Below are 25,221 nucleotides of genomic sequence, written 5' to 3'. Positions count from 1 at the left end.
ATGATCCCTGTCGGTCCCTTCCCACTCATGACACTCCCTGATTTCTCTGGCTAATTACTTCCTCTTGCATAAATGGATCTCCCATCCCATCTTTTATCTCCATGGTTAATTAAGGAGGGCTCAAAGCCTCAATCTGCACCGTGGGGTCAAGACTTTCGTGCTTTGATCCATGTGGGGAATTCCTTTGATCCTGCAGCACGCTGGCACCACGGGACCCCCGTTCTGCAGCTCTTCCCAGGCTCAACATCAGATTTTTCTTCCTGGCAGGCAGAAGCTGGAATAGAAACCTGCTCTGCCTCTGCTCAGATGGGTTTCTCTGGGGGTGAAGAGGGAAAGGTATTTCTGAGAGCTGATTTAATTCACTTCAGGCTTCAAAAAGACCTCAGGACTCCATAGGAAAAAAAAAAATTCATTTGCAATCCATTAAATGGCATTAAATAAATCACTTTCAGGGCAGAGATGCCTCCTCCTGAATGCTCAGCGACACAGAAGAGGCAGTTTGGTGTAAAAACCAAATTATAGTGGACCTAAAGAACATTCAGGAGCAAAACCCCAACATTTCCAGTGTTTTGTGAGCTTGGATATTCCCAATTAACTGTGATAAATCCTCTCACAGCCTCTTCCCATTTCCTGAGTCAGAACATATGGGAAGCTCAGCCCATGGAGCTGGAGGATGGTGCTAAACAGATTTCTCCCAAACCTGTCTGAGGGTTTCTTTTCCCCATCATCACTAGAACAGAGCTGTGGGCAGGGAAAACTCTGGCAGGAGTGATGGTGATGGTGTTCCCAATGCCATCCCCAGGCTGGAGCTGCACATCTGCAGCTCTGGAATGCAGTTCCCCATTAGCTCAGATTTACAGAGGGGCCCTTCTGGGTTTTTCCTGCTCCTGATTCTTAAAGATAAAAAGGAATTGTCTGTATTCTCGGCAGGAAATTACAATTCATGTTCTTTTAACAGCTCTCCTCCCCCAGGCTGGGAGAAAGAACTAAATCCAGAGCCTGCACTGGCACAAAACCATCTTCCCAACACCTTCTGCCTCTTCCCTTGTGGAATTCCACTCCACCTTCCTCCTTGCAAAGACCCTGGGCTTCCGTAGCATCCACCAAGTGAGAATCCTGCGATGAGCAACTGGCATAAACTGATAACTGTGCCAATTGTACCTATAATAAATTATACATTTATAACAAAGGATAATTTTGGGGGGCCATTGTGGGGTGATTTGTCTGTTTGAACCCCTGAGCTCTGAGGCCTGTGCAGGTTCTTGGGGTCACCAAGGATTGGGAGGCTGAGGAAAGTTGGGCACAAGTGGCTCTGTTTCTGTCTCTGGGACATCTCCGTATTCTCCAGTAGGTTTGGGGTGCTTTGGGCTTATTTTTCCCCTTGGCTTGTTTGTTTTTTAAAGATGGCTGATGTGATTAATAAAAGATCATTTGGTTCGAGCTTAGAACCAAACTGTTATCAAAAACCAGCACACGAAGAACCCCCAAGATGGAAAAGAAATGGGACCACAAAGGACATGAAGGGATTGAACCCCTCACAGCCACCCACACCCACCAAATCTGTGCTCCAGAGTTCTGCTTTAACAGCAACTGAGAAAATTAAAATATCTGAGGCCTAAATCCTGCAGCCTCTCTCCCCAAATCCTTGGGGATTTTGGCCTCTTCACTCGACTGAGGTGAGGCTTTGGCTGCAGTCCCTGCTGCCACTGAGGAGCAGCGGCTCAGATAATATCTTATTTATTTATTTATTTTATTCATGTTATTCATTGCCCTCAGCCTTGGAGCTCTGGTTCAGAGCTGGGAAAACAGGATGTTCATCATTATCTTCCTGACAGAACATGAATTTCACGCCTCTTTTTGTCCCGTGTAAAGGACTGCACACAGAGCTGAGGAACACAAGGAATGTGTCCTCTGCCAGATGGGTTTGAGTGGCCTCAGGGTGGCCTTTAGGGACAGAGAAATGACAGGACTGGGGTCAAGTCTTGAACCCAAATCTGTGAGAGGGACCACAAATTCTGGTCAAGGAGCAACAGCAAAAGATAGAGAAGGGTAAAGCACGAAGTTACTGCTAAAAAATTGTGTAGCTTCACATTCTTTTAAGTCTAAATAAATTCCCTCAGAGCAGGTTTTGAACTTGGGTTTTTGATCTGGATTAAAGAGAAACCCGAGTTAAGAGCGAGCGTTAATGACAAGCACTGGAACATAAATAATTAATGCCTCTGCAGGGGGAACCCCTCATCTCCCTCCTCCCAGAGCAGCTGCTCCCACATTTGAGGACTGGTTCCCTCAGTTCCCACTCAAATAACTTTCAAAACCACAGAATCCCAGAATGAAGCTGTTGCTATAGGACATGTGAAAGCACAACGCGAGCCACTGCTATTTGCCAGGTAAAGAAGAAAGTTTATTTTCTGACTCCAACTTTTATACTTTTCCAAAGGTGACAGTAGATTGGAGAGTGAACATGCCACCTCTCCAAAGACATTGGACAAGCCACCAGTACATTAAACTTCTCCACCCCTATGAAGGAATGCAAAACAATAGATTGTTTACAGAAAGTTGTGTGAGAAAGTTCTCTAACAGAATGTAAACTCAGAAGGCTTTAGAAAATCTTAAGAATCAAGGCAACATGAAGCAGGCTGGGTCCCTTTGAGATCATCAAGTCCAACCTATGACCCAACACCTCCTCAAGAGCCCAGCCATGGCACCGAGTGCCACGTCCAGGCTTTGTTAAACCCTCCAGGGACAGTGACTCCACCACCTCCCTGAGCAGGCAATTCCAGTGCCCAATCTCTCTTTCAGGGAAGAATTTTTCCCTGATGTCCAACCTAAACTACCCCTGGTGCAGCTTAAGGCTGTGTCCTCTTGTCACTGGTCACCTGGGAGAAAAGCCCAACCCCAGCTGAGCACAGCCACCTTCCAGGAGCTAAACAGAGTGATGAGGTCACCCCTAAATCGCCTTTTCTCCAGGCTGAGCACCCCCAGCTCCCTCAGGGGTTCCTCACAGGATTTGTGCTCCCAGCCCCTCTCCAGCCTCGTTGCCTCCTCTGAACCCTCAAGGTCCTTCCCAAATTGATGGGCCAGAGCTGGCGCAGCACTCGAGGTGTTGCCCTCGCCAGCGCCGAGCACAGGGGCAGAATGAGCTCCCTGCTCCTGCTGCCCACACCGTTCCTGGCCCAGGCCAGGAGCCACTGGCCTTTTGGCCACCAGGGCACTCTGCTGGCTCGTGTCCAGCTGCTGTCCATCCGCACCCCCAGGTCCCTCTCTGCCCAGCCCCTCTGTCCCAGCCTGTGGCACTGCAGGGGTTGTTGTGGCCAAAGTGCAGGACCCGACACTTGGACTTGTTAAACCTCGCCCTGCTGGACTCTGCCCATGGATCCAGCCTGTCCAGGTCCCTCTCCAGAGAGCCACGCTTGCTCCCAGCTTGCTCTCATCTGCAAATCCAATAGTCATGGAATCGTGGAATGGTTTGGGTTGAAAAGGATCAGTTCCAACCCCTGGACACTTTCCACTACCCCAGGTTGCTCCAAGCCCTGTCCAACCTGGCTTTGGACACCTCCAGGGATGGGACAGCCACAGCTTCTCTGGAAATTCCATCCCACCACTCCCCAGGGGAGAATTCCTTCCTTCCATCTGCTCTCTCTCAGGATGGAGCCATTCCCCCAGTCCTGCTCTGTGTGCTCAAGTCTCCTGAGTTCTGCTGCTGGTAACAACTCTGGGGTTATTTTTGTGTTCTGTGATTTGATCTGAGGCAGAGCCCTGCAGTGTTAATACAATATCTGCCATAATTTCCCACACAGCAAATGAGAGTCAGCCCAGCTCTCAGCAAGACAAATCTCTTTTGTTGTTGTCACGCACATTATTTGACTCTCTCCCACTTAAGACAGATGCTTTTGTGCTGGTTTGTGCTCTGAGTTTGTAAATGTTCATCTTCTTAGTGATGTTTGCCTGATAACAGAACGATGGAATAAAACAGAATCTGCAATGAAATCAATGGAATGTGAGCTCCAGCAGGCACAGAAACATGCAGAAATGATGCTCTGGCCAATTGCTCCAGTCAGCAATGAGGAATTGTATCCAGGACACATTTTGGGAGGTAAACATGTTAACTTGCTCCTCCAGCTCCCCAAATGTACCTCATTTATCATCGGAACAGCTCCGGAGTTTTGGTGCTGGCACTCCGGGACTCTCCATGCAAATGATGATTTATATCCCCAGCCACGGGCTGCTCCAGTGCCACCTTCAGAGCAGATTTCAGGGAAATAAAAGAAACTTTTGTGTCTCTTCATCTAAAAGAGGTGAATACAGCTGAACTCACCCCACAGATATTGGCTGCTGTTTCAAAACCAGCAAGAATTCTCTCGGAGTCGAGGACAGGCAGGAAATCGATTCCCTTCCACATAAATTCCCTTCATGGAATTCCCTGCTGGACTATTACTGTTCCTCTGCTCATTTCAAATGGAATCCTGGTTCCCTTCAAACCAGCAGCAAAACTTCTTGGGCGCCTGATTTAGATTCACCCCCGACTCCTGCATCCCTGGGAAACACACCCGGGTAAAGCTTGCAAAGGGAGAGGAGCTTCTGTTCAGAATCCAGACATGAAAGGAGGGAGAGAGGTCGGTGAGGGAGGTAAACAACCTCCTCCAGGAGCAGCAGGAGCCCAGAAAAGTGAAATCTGAGCTGCAGCCTGAGGAGAGACAGCAGGGATGCAGGTACAGCCTTGGTGTCAGCTTAACCTGCTCCTGATGCTGGGATTGCTGGAGACATCAATGCATGGCAAGCTCTGCCTCAAATGCACAGGAAAACTACCCAAAATCATTAATGTCGGAAAATACCTCCCACATCACCAAATCCAAGGGTGAATCAGCCAAACCCAAACTGCTGAGGAAACACAAAAAGCAGCTTTGATGTCACCAGACTCCCAAAATGAGGGAGCAGCCGGGGCAGAGCGGGCACTGATTTATTAAAAAAATCTGGATATTGATCTAGTACCGATATCCAACTGTGACAGACAGAAACTCTCTGACAGTTTAAAGTTACAAAGTGTGTGTTTATTGTGTGTGGGATCCTGCCCAAATCCACACCGCAGCTTCCAGGTGATTACAGAGCCCTTTTATCCATCCAAGTGTTGAATACCCAAAATACAAATGCATATTCATCATTTTGGTACATCCCATTCCTCATTTCAAAAGCCATTCAGCACGCGTGGTTTGTTCCTTGAAATGGGTCCGTGTCCCTTCCATGGGGAGGGTCCCAAAATGAGGAAGTCAATGAAGTCTTCCTCGTTCTGACCTTTCTACCTTTTCAGTGCAAATTTGACAAATGAACTCTTGGTAGAACTCCCATTCCTTGTCTTCAGTTGGTTTCAGGACAGAGGAGGCCACAATTGTCTGATGTTCCTAAAAGCTCTTTGTCAGTTTGTGTATTCTTCATTATAAACCCAGCTAACTCAACATTGTGCTGATGAGCAATCAGTTATTAGTTAAGTCCTAACTGTTAACTTCATCAAGGCCTACTCATTTATTTTAATTAACTCTAGTAAGGCTTATCTCTAACTAAAATCTTAGCTCCTCTAAAATCTCTAAATTCCTTAAAATTTACATTTCAGCACCACCACACACAAAGCCTTTGGGGCTGGAAGGGTCATCTCAGAGCCACCCTCAGAGTCCATCAGGGGACATCTGCTCCATCACAGCCAGAAAATCATAATCCAGAATCAACTATCAAACTTGGAGCCACAGGTACCTGCAGCCTTTTTCCTGCCCCTCTTTCTCCCCGATCAAAATGAATTCTTTTTCCAGCCTATTTCCCAACAATCATAAATAAATAATAATAATAAAAAATAATAAATAATCAAATTTCTCTGCCTGCCTCGGATGAGAGCAGAGAGGATTCCAACAATAATTGTGCCCTGCTTTGTAACGCCAGGAGCGTTCAGGCTCCAGTTCCTCTCCATCCCTGCTCTGGGCAAAGGGAATCTCACAGGCAAATTTCAAGACATTTGGGATTTTAGAGGTAAAAATCTTGAATTTTTAACTGGAAATTGGAAATTAGACAACCAGTCCAGAGCATTGAGTGACACTTCCAGGGATGGGGACTGCAAAGCTCCCTGGACAGCCCCTTCCAACCCTTCTCATGAAGGAATTTAAAATATTCCTCCTGATATCCAGCCTGAACCCTTACATTTAATTGGCAGCAAGGAAATAATCATTGCTGATCTTGGAGTATCGATGCAGAAACTCCCAGGCTGAGCTCACGGGCACTGGGAAGAGCCACAGCTCCAGGAAGGTGCATCAAGCTCCAGGATATTCTCCTATCCATGTAAATATTTGTGTGTTTTAGTAAAGAAAATGCTTATTTTAAACTTATCTCAATGTCTTTTAACAATATTTACAGAAGGGAAGGATTTCAATAAACACAGTTAAAAATTGAATAAATCCAGTTTCAGATCCTCAAATTCTCTCCCCAGATACAACAATGTCCATCCTCCACAGCTTTGAACAGAATTGAACTCCTGCTTGGCTTTCTGTCTCTCCCCACCACAAATTCCACTTATTCCAGTAAACATCCAAGCTCCACCCCCTGAAGCACTAAAATTAAAACCTATTGTCATTATGGCTGACTGAAAAATACAACTTTGTGCAGAGAATTCAATTTTTTTTATTTTTGCATTTGCCATTGACCCAAACCAAAGGAAGCAAATACACGATGGAACATGAAGTTCAGCATAAAACAAGTTTATCTGAGCAGCTGTGAATCACTGAGCAAGATCACCCCCTTTGTGCCACTCCCACAGTGAAAATTTCTCTGTTCCCAAGTAATTTGCAAGCTCAATAATCAAAACCAGGCAGGGGAAGGAAATAAGGAGAGAGAAAATAAAATGAGCTTTGTTTTGGCTCACTTGAATTTTTTAATGTAAGGGTTAAACAATTAAAAGAGAACCAGAATCAAATGAACCCCCAAATCCAGGAATTACAGATATCCCAAATTTCAGTTACTTAGAGACATTAACTTAATATTTCAGTAGGACAGGACAGAAAAAAGAAATGCCTGGGTATGAGGTTGTCCTTTTTTCCCTGTAATTTAGGGTGCTGCCACAGATTTTCTTCAAAAGCCCAGCTTTTTCAGGAGCTCTCATTAGTGCCCATGCCAGATGTGTATAAAGGGGAACTTCCATATCTACAAAGAGGAACGAGCAGGATCCCTCTCATCTCCCTGCCAGGGAAATGGAACAGCATCCATTCCTTTAATTTAGCCTTCTCAGGAGCTTTGTGACATCCCTGGGATCGTTTTGGGGCTGCTCCTGTGAGTGGGAGAAAGGAGTCGGGGTGCCTGTGCATCCCTGTGCACGTGAGAATAATCCGGGCTGGTTTTTATTTGGGATTCATTAGCACCCACTTGGGTTTGATGGCTCCAAGGAGCACAAAACCACCACAAAGCAGATTTAGGTTTAGATGGGCCTGGAGAATCTGTGCCAAAGCTGGGGCTCAGATCTCCAATATCCCATTCCCTAGGAAATTTGGCAGCAGGTTATAAACTGAGCTCAATCCTAAAAATATTTATCAATTGACCAATCATTTGTTAGGCTTTGGTTGTCAGGGAAACAGGCATTTAGGAACATCATCTCCAGGGACACGGAGCCGGAGCAGCTGGGGCTGGGATGCAGGAGAGTGATGCCTTTTTGGGACTACCTAAAAACAGAGCCAGACAAAATTGAGGCAATATAAAGCATTTCTATTTATTGAAGGGCCTCCAGGTACGTTCAGGGCAGACAAAGCCCCTCAAGGACTACACCCAAAAATGGATGACAGGTCATGGGTTTTCACACTTTTGTAAGTTTGATCCATTTGCATATTGGGGTTCAATTTCCAATTCCAGCTTCAGCTCATGAAGTCACTGACCCCCAGTTTGCTGCCCCCAACTCACTTTTGTTCCCATCTCTGGGCCCTGAGGCAGTGAGGTGTCCTTGGCTCCCAGCCTGGAGAGGAATTGTTGTGTCTGCCCAAAATGGGGAAGCAGCAGCTGACACTGAGTGTGGAGTTCAGAGTTCTGCACCAAAGAACTGCAGGATTACAGATAGATGGAAATATAAAACTAAAATCCTAAGGCAGCAACAGCAGCAGCCCCAGCCCCAGGGCAGGACAGCCCTGACCCACCTGGGGCCTCTGGGGAATCTCCCTCAGTGAACCCCACTCCCTATTGTAAATGCAGGGAAACCCAATGGGAAGAAATGAAGATGTCTGACTTAATTCAGAAGGCTGAATGATTTCTTTATTATAATTATGCTAAAATACATTAATATACTATAGAAAAGGAGGATACTAAAACTACATACTGCTTTCTCTGACTCTAACACAACTCGTGACCCTTTCTGAGAGTCCAGCCCCAGGTGGCTTGGGTTGGGTTGGGTTGGGTTGGGTTGGGTTGGGTTGGGTTGGGTTGGGTTGGGTTGGGTTGTATTGGGTAGTATTGGATTGGATTGGATTGGATTGGGTTGGATTGGATTGGATTGGATTGGATTGGATTGGGTTGGATTGGGTTGGATTGGATTGGGTTGGATTTGCCATCAGGCTCAAACAATCCTCACCAGAATCGAACCAGGGACTCACCCCAAGTAAACAATTCTCCAAACACATTCCACATGGGAAAAACAAGGAGCAGAAATAGAAATTGTTCGCTCTTTCATTTCTCTCTGTGCACCTCTATGAAAAATCCTGAGAGGGAGAGAAATGTCCTTGCCACAACTCCCCTCAGAGCAGGACACCCCATCCCCACTCGTGGCTGCCTCGACATCCCCCAGAGGCCCTTGGGCTCATTTCTGTGCCTCAGTGCTTGGTTTTTGTAGTCAAATCTCACTCTTCGCGCCACCAAACAGCAAATTTCCACCCCCAACCCCCAGAGAAACTGGCCAAAAGATGCCCTGGCTCTGAATGATGGGATCAGGATCCCAGAATTATAAAATCACAGAATGATTTGGGTGGGAAGGGGCCTTAAAGCTCATCCAATTGCTCATCCTTGCTCTTCCAAGCTGTCCCTTGTCATGGGAAGAGTGATGCCAGTGCCATTCCTTGGGCTTGGGGAAGGGAACTACCCAGGCACTGGATTCTGCCCCAGCATCACCCACCACACCTGCTTTAATTAATCCTCAAAGTGCACAAAAACCACTTTCAGGATTCATTCATTAATGCCTTTTTTCCTTTGGAAATTCTTTGAAGATCAACCAGCCCAGCACACCTGGACGGGACGAACACAGATCTTGCAATCAGATCAGACAAATTCTTACCTGAGACATGAGTGATCTTCCTTCTCTTCCCTCACTAAAAGCTTTTAACAGCTCTTTTTTTTACTGGAACACAATTAAAACCACTACAAGGACCAGCTCTGGGAAGCACATTCCAGGCAGGTATTTATAAATTCCCCACTTTTAACAAAAAATGGCATTTTCTGAATCCTCCCTGCAAAGAACACGACCCCCACAGTGGTTGCTGTGGTTACCTGGAGGATGCTGTGCCCACCAGAGTGATCCCAGAGCTTTCCCAGACTAACAGGCTGCATTCAGCCCATATTTGTATTTTCACCTCCTCTTCTTTGAAAGAGAGGAGCAAAAATGCCAGGGGAGGGAGGGAGAGACTTCCCTGCAGCTCTTCCCCTCAGCCTCCTGCTCCATCTGCGGCCGCCCGGGAGAGACGGGGGGAATTTTTAGAGTGTGGCTTGGAGCAGCAGACCAAAATCCGAGCAACTGTTAACAAAAAGTGTGAATATGGCAGACAGGAGAGGAGTTCCATAAGGAATGCACTTCTAGGGGTGTTTTCTCTAAAGGGAGAGCCTTGTTTCACCCAAAGGAACATTTCAGATCCGGGGACTTTCAGCTGCCTCTGACCAGTGTGGGCAGAGCAGCCAAAAGAGACAGTGAGAGGAGTAAAAATAATTCACCAGATGAGAAAATCATCTTTTACCTCATGATATGAGGCTGGCTTAAACTCAAAGAATTAAATTTTATATCATAAATCATCATTTCATGGCATGATTTGGGGTGGAAAGAACTTTTAAGACCCTGCCGTTCCAACTCCTGCCATGGGCAGGGAGGTGTCCACTGCAATCTGGGAATAGTTCTTGGAACATGGACAGACACTTCATAAAGTACCTGCACATATTCCACAAAACATGTTTTCTAAAATATCTTTACATATCTTTAAACATCATTTTCAGTTGTTCCTGCCCAGTTCTCTTCAAAGCCAGGAAATCTCAGCCCATGGACATCTCATGACTGTGACTCCCCCATATTTATTTCTCCCAATGAAATATTTTTGCCTTTTTTTTTTTTTTTTGCTCACATCTTACAGTTTCACTATCTCCTAATTTCTGAGCAGCAAGACAGAGAGAAGCTCCAAATAACTCTCATTGAAATCAGCCATTATTGAGAATTCTTTAATCACGCCTCATCTCAGTCATCTCTTTTCCAAGATTAAACACTTCCAATCTCCCTCATGCTCCCAAAAGTGCTGGGAAAGCAGCGACAATTAAACAGCAAATCTGAGTACAGAGACATTTGCAGCAGTAGTGACAGACTGCACTTTCCTCCTGATATAAATATATTTATAGATAAATCTCTCTATATATAGATATCTATATTATATACAGAGACATATACAGGTTTTCATCAAATTAAATTCCAAACAACCACCCAGAATGGATTTAGTCAATCATGGGATTTGGATTTTTTTATTCCTTTTTCCTGCATCCATTTCCCTTCCCACCACTTTGCCCCTTCCCTTGATAACAATTTCATAGGATTCCTGAGGTTGGAAAAGCCCTCCAAGAGCTTTCAGCCATGAATTCACACTCTGGGTTGCCAAGGGGATGCTCTGGGGGCCTGACTCACCTGGAGAAGATAAGGTAAGAGAAATCCCAAAATAAGTAATAATCCCAAAATAAACAATAGCCCCAAACCAGCACCAGGGGTTGGAACTGGATGATCTTTAGGATCCCTCCCAATCCATTCAGGGATTTTGGTATCCAACAAAAGGAGAAAGTGATGGCACAGACCTGAGGGCTGAGGTGGGAGCAGCTACAACCACACCTGGGAATATTTGCAAACGGATTCATGACAGGAACGGGGTGGGGGGGTGTAAAATAAAATAAAATAAAAATGTGTCGGATAAATTCTTCTCAATGAATAATTCCTCCAGCTCTGATAGCAATGCATAATTACAGCCCGTACATAATACTATGTGTTAGTTGGGGGTACTAATTAGTTAATGTTTGTACAGCTCCTGGAAGATGTGATGTGCTCAGGCATTATCATTAACTAAGCAGAGCAGTCGGGTTTAAATTCTTTTTACCACAACTCGGAGCAGGATCACCCACACCCTTTCAGATCAGCTGAACGTGGTACCTGCTGAGGGAGGAAAATTCACAAATTAGGGCCTGGGAGGAGGCACGGAGAGCTCCTCGCTGCTGAGCAGATGAAAAGGAGAGGAATTATTGCCAGTTTAGAAACCCAGGCAGGACTGGTGCACTCGGGTGGCAGCACCAGGTAAGATCAGTCAGGTTCTTGATTTGACAGAAAATCAGAAGCTGCTCTGGGCTTTGCTCAGCACTTCTGAACACAGAGAATGAAGTCCTGAAGCTGTGCAGGTGCCTTATATCAACATTAATTAGAGCAGAACAGCAAAGAGCCACTGGGTACATCTGTGCTTGCCCAAACCTGATCAACGCCGTGCCTCGCTGCTGGAGAAAGGAAGAAAAAAACCCCCAAAAATCCCCAAAAATTGACACTCAAAGCTTCAGTATCTGCTTCTGAGGCTCAGAAAAAAAGCATTCTGAGCCCAATTAAGAAGGGCTTTTAATTAGTCCCATCTCCACTCTGCTCCTGGCCACGGGCAGCAGAGGTGGGCAAGCCCCAGAGCCTGGCTGCTGTGAGTCCCTCACCGGGGACTGCCCCTGGGAGACAGAGTGAAAATTTAACAGGGTAGAAATCTATTTAGATTTAAGTGAAATGTGCCACTTTGAGCTTGCTAAATATGCTGTTTAGTCTAGTAACTGCAGCCCTAAAAAATCTACCCCAGCTAAAGAAAAAAGATGCAAATCTCCACACTAAAAGATAAGAAATTAAAAATGACTCCTCAGACCTTAAAACAGACAGTAAAATTTTAGGATTCTAGATGAGGGGTCCAAAGGGGACAAGATGGAGGAAATTGGGTGTGCCTTGTCCTTTTTCTCCTTCTCCATGCCCTCCATGTCTCACTGTGGTGTTGGCATTTCCCTGTTGGTTCAGGCTGGGGACACACTGTCCAACGTAGGTGACAGATATTGGCACGTTCTTGTAAATCCAGCCCAGGGAGTTTCTGGTATTGAATGTTTGTCACATCCCACTGAGGGCAGAGCCCCACACGCTGTCCTGCAGGACAGAGCTGGGCAGGGCAGCAGAACATGTGAGAGAAAAACAGAATAAACAACCTGGAAACCAGCACAGACCAATTATGGCTTCTGCTTTGGCAGCGGGGCTGACAGACAGAGACTTTCTGCAATCTTGGGATCATCAATACCTCAGATTCTGACACCCATCCACATTTTGATGCCAAAAGAAAGGAGGATTCTTTTTCTCGAGGAGATTCATCACAACCTGTCTGGGTTGCTTTTAAAACTTCCAATATTTGCATTTTTTAATAGTTCTGGTCTGCAGGTAAATGATCCATGAAAGAGGGTGTCGAGCACGTCCTTTTTCTGCAGAATCCACAGAAAATCCTTGTGAGGCTCCTCTGCAAAGGGCAAACCTGGGGGCTTTGCCTCTGGAGCCTCTCCAGGAGCATCCAGGGGTCTGCATCTCACAGGAGCCTCTGCCACACGTGAGGAGCTCTCTGAGCATCAAGGAAATGTTTAATAAAGGCACATTATATGTATATTATACCATTACATTATATTACATATATTGTATGTATAACATACATTTAATACATACATATGTGTATGTATTAAATGTATGTTATACACGCATGATATGTATGTAATAATCTGTTAAAAGCCCCCAGAGTGGTTTTTGCAAGGCTTTGGCCCTGTGTTTGTGAAGGCAGAAGCAGATTCACCCCACGGCTGCAATCCCCCAGATCCTGACAGTTTATTTGTGCCAGGATGAGCATCCCTACATCCAGCGCAGTGTGGAAATTAAAATCAAATATTTCATGCTGTGTCCACTCATTGCTGGCAATCTCCTGCATCTGGAGTCTTCCGGGACTCCACAAACGCCTCCCAGGGTTTTGGGATTTTAAAGTGTGTGTGAGAGTGAGAGAAGGGAGGGGCAGCTCGTGCTCTGTCCCGGGGGGGAACAGCCTCAAACCCACAGAGGGGGTTCAGGTCGGGGTTTTGAGCACCCTGGTCTGGTGGGAGCTGTCCCTGCCCTTGCCCAGGTTGGACCTGGGCGGTCTCTGAAGTCCTTTGCAATCCAGGCCATTTATTAAATAATTAATTTGTAAATGAATTTCTATTCAGTTCATTTTAAGCATCACAGCCACCAGGATGAACTTCAGAGCTGAAACTGCTCCTTTACCTTGGCCAATTCCTCTGCATCACTCAGGTCCATTTGTGAGCAGATCCCAGGTGTAAAAATCAGGGATCTGGAGAGCACCCCACAGAAATTCATTTATAAATCCATTCATTGCTGTAACCCCTCTCATCAAGCTGCCCCATTTGCAGGAGGGCAGCACACGGCCTTGCACCCCCTGTTATTCCTCAAAAAAGCCCAAAATTTGGAAGAAAACCAGAGCTCCCAGCCCGGCTGGGAATGGGGATGGCGAGGGCAGGGATTGCACAGGGAGAGCAGAGACCTGAATTATTTCACTCAAAACTCCTGAATTATTTCACTCCAAACTCGCTTCCCCTCCTTGCCCACACGCATCCAGCAAGGCTCAGTAATCCCTACCAGAGACTAGAACACAACATTAATTAGCTGTTTAATTACTTATCATTTTAGAAGCGAGATCACTGCAGAGTGCCACAGGAACACAGAGATTTCGCTGTGCCAGAGCCAGATCAGCCCACACCCCCGAGAATTTAACAGGGCCAGAATTTAACGGGGCAAACCCAGAGCCCCTCCAAGGAGGATTTTCCCACTGGAACTTCACCCTGGACCACCCAGCCCACAAATCAATCAGGAAAACATCCCCCAGGCAGTGACTGCGAGAAGGAAACTCTGTAGGAAAAGGGCAATCATGCAAAAGAAGCTCATAAATAAGGAAAAAAAAAAAGGGAAGATTGAGCAGAGGTGGGAGAACCTCTGCTCCTCCAGAGGTGCTGGTGGAAGATGCAGGAGGACACTTGGACAATCCCTCCCTGCTGCAGTGAATCTGTGCCTCAGCCAAAAAAATGATCCTGATCTTTATTTGGCAATTTTTTTATTTGCAAACTTGGTTAAAATGTAGAAATATATTGATATATGAGCAATCCCAACAGCAGTGATTCACAGCACTGGAAATCCAGGACAAAATTCCATTGCTGTGTGTGTGGAAGGGAGAACTCCTTCCTTGTGTCTTTCAGGGAAAGGCAGGATAGTGACATGGAGAGGAGAGAGCTTCTGAAATAACAAATATTGGAGAAGGCAGCATAAATATCTGTGAGAGCAGCTCAGCAGTGGCCTAAAGGTAAAACCAGCTCCAACCAGCCCAGTGAGGAGATTCCCTCAGGAGGAGATTCCAAGCTGGGAATTCCTCAGGAATTCCATGCAGCAATCCAGAGGCTGTTGTGGTTTGACACGGAAAAAGAATTTTCTCAGAAGGAAGAGGTTAATTTAATTAGGGGGTTGAAGGAGAGGAAGAGAGACAGTCTGGGACCTGGGATGTTAGAAGGAGAAATTCTAGGTGGGAGGAGATGATGGAGTGGCTTTTGGCTGGACTTCTTGTTAGCCATAGACTGAACCGATTTTCTCCTCCAATTGAGAGATTTTATTATTTTTATTTTAGGATATTTTTAGGATATTTTAATTTTAGGATATTATTTTTATTTTAGGAGGATGCCGGTGAGCCAAGAGACCTTCATCAGCAGCTGGGAAAAAACAGGAGTGGAGGGAACAGAAAAAAGTTGGGGAGGTTTGTTGTAGTGCCCCTTGTCTTCAGAGAAGAAGAAAAGAAGATCTCTGCTCCTGAGACCCTCAGCCCCAGGGGAGGAAGAAAATGGGGGGGGCTGTGATCCCAAGAAATGAAAAATTGTTGGTTTTTTTCCCCTCTTAGCAAAGCATCCTTGAAAAGAAATTGTGTGACATGTAAACACAAAAAGCAGCAGCTGTGGTTCTTGAGAGGTGTGTAGCACAGGAGAGACTCCTCTCTCCCTCAATAGACTGAATATTAATTATCTAAAAAGTAAGAACCTAATTAGGAGTCCAAGTTATGTTTCACTGTGTTTTATTAGAACTGGGGGAGGGGGGGGGAGGAGAAATGCTCTAGAAATGTTCTAAAACTGTTCATTTTAAATTTAGTGTTTTTCTTCCTTTTTTTTTCTTTTATAGTAATATAGTAGTAGTAGTTTAATAAAGTTTTTTTCCTTTGTTATTAAGCTTGAGCCTGCTCTGCTCTGCTCTCTATTGCATTTCACAGCATTCAGTTAAGAAGTTACATTTTCATGGCTTTGCATCGTGCCAGTATCAAACCATAACACAGCCTCTCTGCTCCCGGTGACTTTTACAACTCTCCACCTTTTTTATTCTCTACTGGAAATGCTCTCCCAGCACATCAGTCCCTCCAATCCACTCCGTGCTCCACCTTTCCTCCCCAAAGCTCCTGGGATTCCCAAATTTCACTCCCACAGGAGCAGCACTGAGCTGTTGGGATCCCTGCAGGAAAACTCAAATTTTCAGGCTGTCCTGGACCCCATTTGAGCAGAGTCAAATCAGTTAAAATTAACGTGCAGGGTGTGCAAATGACTGGTTAAATAAATGTACAGGACGTGGAATACCGAGGCTCTCTGGGTGATTCAGCTGATGGAAAGAACTTCCAGTTTGTGCAGGAGCCACCACAAAGAGCAGAGAAAGTGCTCATATTCCCATTTTTAAGCACACTGTCTGTCTTTTCCAAGTATTTTTTTCATTAAAGCTATATATTTCCTACCCAAATAACTGATTTTTTTTTTCCTAGAAGCTGATGCCCTCCAGGCAAGACTCGATTGCAGCCCTGAGAGCGTCCATTGGACACACAAATATTTCCATGGTTTCCTTACTTGCTCACACTTGGCTGGATCAATAAGCAATTTCCCCACGTGTGGGATATCCAGGAGCTGTGATAGGCAGCAGATGGTTTGGTCCAGATGCATCTGCTTCAGCATTTTACAGCAAAAAAAAAACAAAAAACAAAAAACAAAAAACAAAAAACAAGAAGAATAAACAGAAGGAGTTTTCTCTATTGACCAAAAACATGTTCTTTGCTAATTCCTCTTGTGCAACAAGAGACCCACCAGTAGCACCAGTAAGAGGCAGGGGAGAGTTTAGAGATGAGGCCAGGCAGAATTCCATGCAGAAACAAGGACAGGATTCCATGCTTGTGCTCTAAAGCAGCTCCAGTGAAGGGGAATAGTGGATCCCTCTTCAATTCCTCATTCCCAGATGTCCTGGGTGAGAATATATTCCAGAGGACCAAGCTCTGTGGTAAATTTTGGACTAAGTGAGTTCCAAAATGGGAAACACACTGGAGGCACTGGTTATCTGCTTGGCTCAAGGAAAAAAAGAGTTTAAAGTGGGTAAATCCTGGTTCTGATGTGTGGTTTGAGGCCATTACAAAGTTTATTGGCTCCAAGGGGATTCTCTACATGAGAAAGAAGATTATAAAACTGAAATTTATAGGCCAAAGGTCTTCTGGTTAATGGCACAAGTGGAAAAAGTTGTGAAAAGACACAGAAATCTTCCAGCCTGGTGATTTTTAAAGGAAAAGGAGGTTCTGCAGGTGGGAGAGCTCAGAGCCCCTTCCAGGAGAGCTGGAGAGGGACTGGGGACAAGGATGGAGGGACAGGACACTGGGAATGGCTTCAAAGTTATGGAGAGTAGGATTTTATGGGATTTTGGGAAGGAATTCCTGGCTGGGAGGGTGGGAGGGTCTGGGATGGAATTCCCAGAGCAGCTGTGACTGCACCTGGATCCCTGGAAGTGCCCAAGGCCAGGATGGAGCACCTGGGACAGTGGGAGGTGTCCCTGCCATGGCAGGGGTGGCACTGGGTGGGCTTTGAGGTCTTCCCAACCCAAACCATTCCAGGCCAGAGGATGGATCCTGAGCCCAGGACACGGTGACACAAAGCCAGGCTCTGCTGATGCCCAGCTCATGGAGCAGGGACATCCCAAGGTGTGGAACAGCCTCTGGAACACAGCTTGGACTCAGCAGAACCCCTGTGAACCACCCTCCAGTAAATACAAATTATTGTTATGGAAAGAAAAACCATCCCTCCAACAGGAGGGAAATGATGATCAGACCTTTTAGGAATAAAGTGATATTCTGCTCAAAAATTTCAAATGGCCTTGTAGAACACAAGGAGGGAAATATCAATCCAAAGTGCCTCTGGGAAAGATAAAAATGGACAGCACCAGAGCAGCAGCCTTTGTTAGGATCCTTCCTGCCGAGAAACCTGGCAAGTTCAAGGACCTTCCCTGAAGAAATCAGCTGAGGCTCAGAGATGGGGAAGAAACACCTGCCACTGAAATGGGGGGGAGAGAGGATAGAAAAGCTTCAGATAAAGCATCAAATGGATGGAGGGATGGAAATACATGAAATAAAAAGATGAGAATTGCCTGTTGGCAGGGAGACAGGTGGCACGGAGAGCTCTGTTTGATGTTCCTGCCACTGTCTGCTTCCAAGCTGAGGATGAAATGGTCCCAAGCAAAGGCTTTCCAATGGAAACAAAGCCACCCTTACATCCACAAAATCTGCAATCAGCGCAAGGAGAGGGGACAGAAAATGCCCCCCTGAAAGAAGGGAAATACTGCAGAGCTCTGAAACAAAGGCAGAGCTGATGCCCAGGGACACCACACCATGAGCAGGGCTCCCAGTGGGATCCCAGCGCATCAACAGCGATCCGGGAAAGAAAAAAAGACAGAAAAGAGGATTTTTTTTTTTTTTTTTTTCTATTTCTCTTTTTGGAAGGTTTGTAAAGACTCTGGGATTCACGGGACAAGTGGTGCATGTTATCTGGGAGCAGCACATCCTTCCCGACACAGTCCCAGAGGACTCAGCCACTCACAGCTGGGGATTTTAGGACAACTCCTTCTTCACACGCATCATTTCTGCTGGGTTTGTTCCTCCTGGAGCAGGAATGATGGGCTGGCAGTGGCTCCAGGTTTTCCCATTCCCAGTTTTTCCCCCAAAGGTTTGTTCCACCTGGGGCAGGAATGGTGGGCTGGCAGTGGCTCCAGGTTTTCTCATTCCCAATTCTTTCTCCAGAGGGTTTGTTCCACCTGGGACAGGAATGGTGGGCTTGCAGTGGCTCCAGGTTTTCTCATTCCCAATTCTTTCTCCAGAGGGTTTGTTCCACCTGGGGCAGGAATGGTGGTCTTGCAGTGGCTCCAGGTTCTCCCAGTCCCAGTTCTTCCTCCATATAAACCCAGGCTCCCACACTTGCCTCCCCCGTGGGGATGTAAGAACTCTGCCATGGTTTTGTGCAAAGAACAAGAAGACACTCAGGGATTTCTGTGTGGCTCTGACAGCCCAAGCTGTCATCTCCAGGGTCACCTCTCACCTCCAGGATCGAGGGAATCTCCTTGCTCTGAAGGTGTAACTTTACAACTCCTAGTAAGGCAAGTCTGTGCTCGTGTACAGGGATCCCCTCATGACTGCTCTGACCTCGAGGTAGCTCAAACCACACTTCTCCTGTGTTTAAAAAGTCTGGAATACCACAAAACATCCCAAAGGAGACCTTTTGAACACCAGCTTCCAGGCTGGGACTGCTCCAGAGGTCCCACGGTCCCATTTTCAATCTCAGCACCCACTGGGAGCAGCTCCAGCCCGTGTTTTATTCCCTCAGAGGTTCATCCCTGGAGGAGAGAAGTGTTTCTGTGAGGTCTCCCTCCTTTTCTGAGGGCTTTATTTGCTTTCTGACTGCAGCTGGTGCCAGGCAGTTTGTAAACAGCTCTCCAGAATTAATAAAAAATTAATACACGCTGTAAGAAATGATCAGAAATCACATGTGACCTCTTATTTATGTGCTTATCCTGCTTTAAAATTCATCAATGTTTAACCAGTGCTTCCTAAGCCACTTACAGAATGTACACACAGCCACTAATTAATTGCTGCTCTAAGTTTGAATTGAGGCCAGCCCCTACCTTGTCTTGCCTGGCCATCAGGTCAGGATGAAAAAATACCAGCCAGAGGTGGACTGTAAAAACTACACAATTACAAAACAAGGGGTAGGAGAAATGTTATGGGGGTTATATGGGTTTTGTTTACTTCAGTCTGGGACAGTTTATAATTTATTTTATTTCCTTTACCTGAATTCAACTGTATGCTGCTAATTTGGGTTAATACTGATAATTACTCGAAACCGTGAGCATGGAATAGTTAAATCACTCAAAAGGTTTTTCCTTTTTTTTTTTTAATAGTAAAGATTAAACCTGTCCTGCCACTCCCCACCCCCTGGTGAAGGAGGGATTTAACACTTGCTGGGAATGAAGAGAAATCTGTTCTGTTTTTTTTTTTTTTACCTGACACATTTTCAAAGGGAATAATTTTTTTTTTGTCCTATTGGATCTTGGTTTTTCTCCTTAGTGGTGATTTAACCTGCTGTTCTAGCTCAAATGAAAAGGTAGATTTATTTTACAGAAATGTTCTGTGTCTGAAGGATCCATCCCCAAGGGGAAGGAATTTTATCCACTGCTGGGAGGAAGGAGGCAGAGAAAACTCAGCATATCCAGCTCCCTCTTTAGCAGCCCTGGCTAAAACTGTTATGGATTTATTTAAAGTGAAATTTTCTAGTCAGAAATCATCCACAGAAACATCCAGCCATGGGAACACTCCAGGGACGTGGCTGGTTGGGTTTTCCTGGGGACAGCCACCTTCCAGTGTGCAGGTTTGCTTTTTTAATGGGGGGGTCAAAATCCTGGGATATTTCTGGGAAAAGAGATGTTCTAAAAACAAGATTTTCAAAAACCTGTCTGGTTTTGGCTTACAGAGACAAGAAATCTCAGTCCTCTGACATCAGCTTCACCTTCAGCAGTTTCTCATCCCACATTAAAGGGGGAAATAAAACTGGATCAATTGCTGGATTCCTCAAGGATTTTTAATGAACTCCCCACAACCAGGAATTTGTTAATTCTGCAGGACAGGCCAGGCTTGGGGTCTTTGACAAACACCTTCATTTTCCCCTCATTTAACAGCCAAAATGCTAAATTTATGGAAGCTCTTTAATATACTTATTCCAGAATAAACCTGATCCTTCCAGAGCCTGTTTTTTATGGATATGGAGTTAAATAATCATCATTCATCCCCACTGGAACAGGAGATTAAAAGCAAGACCACAAAATTCCATGTGGGTGAGGCCAAAACCTCCCCACCTTTGGGGTCTGGGTGGTGAAAAAGTCTTTTCTTCAGGTTGTTTTTGGACAGCTAATATTTAATAATTTGTTAAATTGCTCTGAATGGGAAAGGAAACAACTTCCAGAATTCCCACCAATCTGAGAATGTAACAACAGGTTACTGAGCTTGGGTTACAGTGATTTTTGCATGCATGAGGCTTTTGGTGGCTTCCACCTTAATGGGAACATAGATTGCACCACTTTAAGTGGTATTTAAATGGTATTTGACCTTAAATGACATTTCATAGCATGGAAAAACATCCAAAATGCTGTCCTCTCAAGATGATGGTCAATGTTCCATGGAGAGAAAGTGGAGATGTCATGGGCTCACAAAGGGTTCTGTTTTTTGGTCTAAGAGAGCTGAGGAGCAAATCCATGAAGGGAAAACCTGGGAACAAGGCAGCACGAGGCGTGGGCTGGCTCAAAACAGGATGAAAGGAGCAGCAGAAGTAGAGCCAAGTTGGGAATTTCTTATAGCAGCAGGGATAAATGTCAATTTTCCTGGAATTATTCCATCAGAATGGGATTTTGTTGAGGGGCAGGAAGGGGCTGTTCCCATGTGCAAATCTCCACGTGGGTTTGTGGCCACAGGGCTGGGGAACACACACAGCTCCCCTGAGCCAAGAATTAAACCCCAGATTCATCCTCCTCCCACACCAGCTTAATGCCATGCTGCAGAAAGGAATGATTTTAGCAGCTGGACAAGTTATTTCGTGCTGTGGAGGTTATTAACCTTTGGAAGAAATTATCAGGGAAGTGGGGTTTGCTCTGTGAGTCCTCAGTGACTCTCTGGAGGCAGCTTCTAGTGCAGAGAAATGCTGGTGGTGCAAACAGAGAAATTTCTCAAGTTGGGTGGATGGACAAGGTGGGAAAGACCCACCTGCCCCAATTCTGCCCCAATTCTGCCCCATTTCTGCCCCATTTCCATTTTTTTATGTAGACTCAGAAAATCCTGGAATGGTTTGGGTTGGGAAGGACTTTAAAGCCCATCCAGTGCCATTGCCCTACCATGGGCAGGGACACGTTCACTACACCAATACATGTATGAGGCTCATGGCAAAATACCAAGGAAATAGGAAATTTTTCCCTGCTTTTCTTTATCAGCTCCATGCAAAACTCATTGAGACAACATTAATTCCAGTTCCTCACCTTTTACAGCAAAACTACAGCGTCCAGACCTCACTCTTGAAAATTAATAGAATCAGTTTGGAAGCTAATCATAAATAGAGAGAGGTTAATCAATTCCTCAGATTGTTGAGGAATTTATGCACGCTGGGACCCTTAATATATTCAACAAAGCAATGGCACCAAAGGAAATACCCATAGATTTTGTTTTCAAATAAAACTTTCTCATAATTCAAAATTGCCAGTGGGCTCCTTCGTTTTCTGATTTGTACAATTTGTGTTCCCACTGCAGAGAAACCACGCTCTGGCTTCATTTGCCTTCACAAGTGACATTGATGTGGCTTTTAAAGCCAGCAGCCTAACGTGTGATTTAGAGGCTCTGAGAAAGAAAATTATAACTCAGGGGGAAGAAATGGCTGCGAAATTTCCATTGAAATCGTTCGATTTCACTCCGGGGATGAGGCAGCACCTGAGTGGCTGTAAGTCAGTCTCTGTTGCATCTGAATATAGGATAGGGTTTTAAAAGCACTAAACAGCCTTGTGCTAATGCCTGCCCAAGACAAAGCAGAGCTCTTCAGACTGGCTTTTATGGCAGGAACAAAACAGGCGCAGCTGGAGGCCCTGGAGGCTCCAGACAATGCTTTTCCCTTTCATGCTGCAGCAGCAGCCAAACCCCAACCCTGCTCCAGAGCCCCCACAGAGGCAGCAGCGAAAGGCAGGGCACCCCAGAAAGTGGAGGGGAGGGCAAGGACAGAGAGGCAGGAGGGATTTTCAAAGGTTCAAGGACTGGCTTCAATGCTCAGGTACTAATGAGAGTCAACATGACCTTGCTTTGCTTTCTTCTTTTGAAGCGCGACAGTTTGTGATGAAGGGATCTGTGCCTGCTCACAACGCTTTACAGCAGAGTTGACAGCAGCTCCCAAGTCCTGCAGCCTCATCCTGGGTCCTCCTGCCTGCCAAATTCACAGCAAGGACAGACACGCTCCAGTCTTGGAAAGAAGGGTTGAGTTTCCTATGGAGAAACTTTTCTCCAACACGAGGAAACGGCCTCAGGTTGCACCGAGGGAGGGTGAGGTTGGATATCAGGGGAAATCTCTTCCCCAGAAGGGTTTTCAGGCATTGAACACTGGTGGAGTCTGCATTCCCAGTGGGATTTAAAATCCATGTGGGTGTGGCACGTGAGGGCATGATCAGCAGTGGCCTTGGCAGTGGACTCGATGATTTTGGGGAGTTTTTCCAACTGAAGAAATTCCATTTTGTTATGTGCAATAGATATAATTTGCGCCATTTCTAGTGTGATATATGTGATATTGAATATTTGTTGGAGTATACACGTTTGTATTAGGAGTCCCCCAACCCTCGCAGGAGAAACCTGGTGTATATTAGTACCCAATTTACAAATAAAAGGATGTGGCTGGTCAGGAGATGGGAGATGGGACATGGCTGGAGAGATACATGGACGCCCAGGTGCTGATAATAAACTGATCATAAACGACCCAAGATGGATCTCATGGAAATCCTCGGGCAGATCCGTGTGAATGCAGCGTTCCCGTAAGTCTCATCAAGAGATTCAACAACTTCGGACACTGAATTGTTCTTCCTCATCACCAAAAAAGAAAATCTTATTAGCCTATGGACTCTGAATAGAATAAAAGCCTGACTGCCGAAATCTTGGCCTCAGGTGGAATTTTCCCTATAAAAACCGCTGGTGCCAGGATGGAGGTGTGGGCATGGAGGAAAACCTCTGCTGAGGCTGACTCCTGGTGCCGGCCCCAGGCTCGGCTCTGTTCTTTCCTCGTGGCTGGCTAGATAGAATTTGATTGCAAAATAAACATTTTATTTTTCCATTTTCAATTTGTCTGGACAAATTTTCATTTCTAACAATTTCAATTTCCGGTCTTTTTGATGCTACTGTTGTGTACATCCTTGAATGTTGCAGAGCCCCGTATTGTGCCAATCAGCAGGACACGTCCCAGCACTCCAGAGCTCAAGGAACTGGTGTGGTTTCCTTGGATAATTGGAAGAGGAAGGAGGATCCAGAGCAGCAGACCAAGCTCTAGCCTGAGGTTCTTCTGCAAATTAGAGCTGCAAACAGCTGCAGACCCACATTAAAGGGGAGCAGAGCCTAATTGCCCAGTGGGATCATGCATAATGCCAGCCCGAGGGTGTTCCCATTCCCATCCTTCCTGCCTCATTCCCACACACTCCAGGCAGAGCTGCTCGGAAGCTGGGGAGGATCAGAAGGGGAGCAGAGAGATGGGTACAAAGTCTTGATCGGTGTTTGCAGCATTTTCTTTTCCACCCTCTGAACTGTAACTGGAATTTGTTTCCAGACCAGGTGTGATCCCACCAGGTGGTTCTGCCTTCTCCCAGTGACTGCACAGCCAAGCTGGACCTGTCTGGGTGATTTAAACTGCCTTTAATGGCTTTGGGCTGGAGGATTCATTGATGGGATATCAAAAATAAATCCCTCCCTGGGAGGGTGGGGAGGGGCTGGGATTCCCAAAGCAGCTGTGGCTGCTCCTGGATCCCTGGAAGTGCCCGAGGCCAGGTTGGATAGGGCTTGGAGCAGCCTGGGACAGTGGGAGGTGTCCCTGCCATGGCAGGGGTGGCACTGGGTGGGATTTAAAGTCCCTTCTGACCCAAACCGTTCCATGGCAGCAAGAGAGGAAAGCGATGTTTGGAACACCAAGGCTTCTATTTCCACAAAATCTCGGATGACACAGGATAGATGGAGGTAGAATGGTGACTAAAATATGTCAGTGTTTATTCAGAGCATCATGTGTACACGAACCTCTTCCCTGACCTCTGGAGCTCCTGACCTCCTGACCTCCCATCCTTAAATTAAAGGGATCATGATGAAAAGCACTTCTCTCCTTGTCCTGTAATGTGAGAAGTGCCTGGCAATTAAGCAGCCTTTGAGGATGACACTGCTGATTATTGCAGGACAATCGAGTCCCAGCAGAGAAATGGGGTTGGAATGGGAAGAGCAGTGTCAGAGGCACACTTAAACAATGCCTGGCTTGCCCGTCATTCCCACCAATTATTGCAGGAAGGGGAGAAGGAAAACTATTTATAACCTGTCAGTCTCCAGAAACCACAATTATGATGATTTAATTAACACATGGAGAGGCTTTAGGCAATCACATCCTTCTAAATTTAAGAAGCAGCACATTTCAGGCCCAAGATGATTTAGAACATTAACAAATGCTGGTTGAACCCGGGCAGGAATTTGATGGCCTTGTTGGTTCCTTTTAACGCATCCATCATGGCCCAAAGATAATCCAAAAGGCTGTGGCAGTGAAGGATGGGAGCAGCGAGGATCAGCAGGGCTTTCCGAGGCCATCCCATGGGAGGAGAAGCTGATTTTTAGTGAGGACTGACTGAAAAGGAGCAAAGCCACACAACTCAAGTGTCCTCATCAAAGACACCCTCAGTGCGTTGGAAAAACCTGGAAAAATGGGGTTTGGAATGGAAAAATGGACACCTTGCACTCAGTGCCAAACAGGTCCTTCCTTGGCCTGGTGCCTAACCTTGGGCTAACCTTGGGCTAACCTTGGGCTAAC

General features: G+C 45.8%; 1 protein-coding gene and 1 long non-coding RNA gene across 5 annotated transcripts in view; both read right to left on the bottom strand.

Annotated features, from left to right (window-relative positions):
- The window catches only part of LRRTM4 (leucine rich repeat transmembrane neuronal 4), a 172,042-nt gene that overhangs the window by 135,128 nt on the left and 11,693 nt on the right, over nucleotides 1–25,221 (bottom strand). The window lies entirely within an intron of this gene.
- The window catches only part of LOC146765608 (uncharacterized), a 36,810-nt gene that overhangs the window by 4,446 nt on the left and 7,143 nt on the right, over nucleotides 1–25,221 (bottom strand). Inside the window, exon 2 of the long non-coding RNA XR_014949858.1 lies at nucleotides 1–25,221. This exon is cut by the window's left edge and continues 4,446 nt beyond it. This is a non-coding gene — a long non-coding RNA (uncharacterized LOC146765608).

This window comes from Lonchura striata, chromosome 22, assembly GCF_050655825.1.
Source record: "Lonchura striata isolate lonStrDom1 chromosome 22, ASM5065582v1, whole genome shotgun sequence".
In the NCBI taxonomy this organism is placed as follows: domain Eukaryota; kingdom Metazoa; phylum Chordata; class Aves; order Passeriformes; family Estrildidae; genus Lonchura; species Lonchura striata.
Note: the sequence above shows the minus strand (reverse complement) of the source record. Positions and strands in the feature narration are given on the sequence as shown.